Consider the following 3,344-nt stretch of genomic DNA (forward strand, 5'->3'; position numbering starts at 1 on the left):
TATGGCCATATAACTCCATAAGTGCAAGGGTAGTGTGAAAAAAGACATCCCATACTCTCAAAACACTATTCCAAAGTAAAATATTCAGAAAAAATGAAAGGAACCATGGTCCATTGACCCATGCTTCTTGCAATCCCAATTTTTTTGAAGTCTATAACTAACCTAGGAAAAAAATCTTGAATTAAATCTTCATAAAAAGTTGGTCCACCAAATTCAAGGTTTTGAGAGGACAAAAAATGACGGGTTTTGCATAAGTCATTTGAGATAGATCCAAGGTCCAACTCTTCCAAATTAAGTGTCAAGATGGAAGATATATGCTATCACTTTTATGATGCTACAAAGAATAGTGTTTCTCCCCTAGGTTTTTATTCAACTCATTTTTCAATTCTAAATAACCCTCATAAGAACTATATGTGGGAAATTTACCATCTTAGGTACTCACCTTGGAAGTGCAACACACACATTAGCTACATTCCTAGCTACCTCTTCCTACTCTTGGAAACTCTTTGAAAAAATTTGGTGTTCTTTGTCCATTACCTTATTCCAACCTCCTCTTGACCACTTTATGTACATTTCATTTTCTTCTTATTGTATTACTGGCACAAAACCCACCATTGTCCAAATATTAATGCTTTCAATCCTAGTTGTAGCTAACCTTAGCATAGAAAAGTAACTAAAAATTGAGATCTTGGTTCTATGAATATCATTTTTTTAATATTCCATTACTCGTCAGATTTTCAATGCCACACCCATCAGACACATAGAGGGCTCATTAGATTTTCCCCTATATACCATCATATATTGGAAGTTACCACTCGAATATAAAGCGGGGTCGTCGGATATTCCCCTATCAACCATCAAATTTCCAACACCATAAGGTCAAATTGGGTTTTCGAATGTACAACATGGTCGTAGGATGCATAATAGAAATCGTTAGATTTCTAACATTATAAGGTTGAATCAGGTTGATGGATGTACAACAGCAACATCAGATTATTCCATAAAATTTCCAATGTCGAAACGTTATATGTTCCTAATTGGATGTGTAGCTTGGTTTTCGGTTCGCCGTCTGATTACCCGTTGAATATATGATACCCCATCGTCGGATTCTTATTGTCAAATTTGTGGACTATCTGGAAAAATGTTAAAGAGAGATTCCATAATGGTGAGATTATTTAAAATAAATTTTGGAAAAACGTGTTTATGTTTTTTAAGCCCAACGTTTCGAACTACAAAGTGATTCCATCATTAGGGGATCACAATTTATTATTGAGATGCCTTGGACATAATTTGTTTTGATTTATTAATAGTCATGTGTTAGAAAAAATTTCTTTAAGCCAGCGCATCATGACTATTGTTTATTTTCTTTAATAATGGAAAAATTTTGTCAGATATTTTATGGTTGTGTTGTCAGATAATCGACAAAAGATTCATCTCCTATTTTTCGTTTATCCAAATAGAGGCTGACGAATTTCCATCGACTATTTGATGCCCCATCATTGGATTCTTATCATCGAATTTGCTGACTTTCTGACAGGATTCGGATATCCAACGGATGTGACATCAGATATTCAACAGAGTATTCATCTCTTTGTCGTTTATCTAACTAGAGGCTTGCGTCGAGTATCCAACATCCATTTGTTCTGTCAATTATTTGACAAGTTGTACCGATGGGCCTAAAAAATGAGGCTCATTAGAGTGACGACAAAATTATGTCGAACATCCGACAAAATCCCATTGGATTTTATTGCACTATGCAGTAGTTTTATATGTTCCACTAAGCAATAAAATCAAAATGAATGCATAAATAAAACATACAATGAAATAATACGAAGGAGACACCAACATATCTGATTCGAAATTTAGGCCACATATATGGAGAAATAGCCAATCCTTCTTATTCCATCCAGCAAAATGAAGGGATACAACTTCCAACACATCTTCTCTCTCTCTCACAGTCTCCTCCCTCAATTATAATGTTTTCTCAATAATACATAGCCGCAATACAAATCCTTAAAAAAAGAAGGGTTTCATACTAGGGAAGAAAAAAAAAGGTTTAAAATTTAACTTATACCATCAAATCCTTGAACTAATGGTGAACAATCAAGATTGACTACAAAATTACAATATTTACAAGGAAATTTTTGCAAGAACAAAAAAAATCTTCATGGGCACTCCCCCTAAACCACCATCTAGGCTCCAAACAATTGTTATTGCCAACCTAGACCCCCTGGTGACAAATAATGGGGGCAAGCCCCCTACAACCCCTGTCAGGAACTAAGGGGCTCAGACACAACTAAAAAAAAGGAAAAAAACTATAAATCAAGAATATAATTAAGTCCCCAACAAACAGATTGGAAGTATGGATTAGAAATTGTTCTCCATCTTCACGTGTATATCTAGTCTTTCATGTTTCTTACTTTAAGAAGATAATTGGTGACAAGATGCCAATCCAAACTATTTTAGCATAGATTAATGAAGGGAAAATAATACTAGTACTAGAAACAATCCTTGAAATAAGGATTAAGTAGTTGTGAAATTGAGAAATTATATACCTCATGTTAATCTAGGTTGTCATTGATGTCAATATGGCAGTGGTCGGGATGGCAAATATTCTTGAATATGCCAGAGGATGACTATAACTCTTGCTCAATCATGTATAAGACAAGAAGTGTCAATCATGCCCCTGGTGACTTACAAGCCCTTGATGACCTTGATGACATATGTGGACCACACTTAATGAACATGATTGGAAGACTACCTTGGAACCTATGACATATCACTGCATCACTATGACATACACTTGATAATGGAAGACTATACGATGATGATGAAAGACTACATGCGGGATATGATGTTATTAATGACATTTGTGAGCCTATGAGATTTGATGAATAAGCCTAACAAAATTAAGACATCCATGAAGAATATAACTATCCTCCATTTCTGCACTAATTAATGACCAGTCACATTAAAAAATATTTTTTACTACCTTAGAGGCATAATTCCTTGATGACACCTACACCATCTTGTAAAGCATAATTTTTCCTTTCTAATGAGCTATTACTTGAGCAAACTCTCCTAACGATGAGGGAGAACGATATTTTACAAGTTTAAGGCAAGCTTCTACCAATAAGCCGACCCATGCCTAAACAAAACTTATGTAGGCTTAACTAAAAGACATGTTTGTTAGTTTCATGTACAAAAAAAAAATATATATATATATATATATAAGAGGTCCTCGATGTATTTAAGGCTTAGAGTAGTTCAGATTATATAAGGAAGAAGATACAGTAGTTCACATCTCTTGAACAGCAAGAGCACATACTTATCAAAGCATACAT

The sequence above is a fragment of the Pinus tabuliformis genome, chromosome 4_1, assembly GCF_031772625.1.
Source record: "Pinus tabuliformis cultivar Carrire ecotype Pingquan chromosome 4_1, CPIR1, whole genome shotgun sequence".
NCBI classification, from domain to species: domain Eukaryota; kingdom Viridiplantae; phylum Streptophyta; class Pinopsida; order Pinales; family Pinaceae; genus Pinus; species Pinus tabuliformis.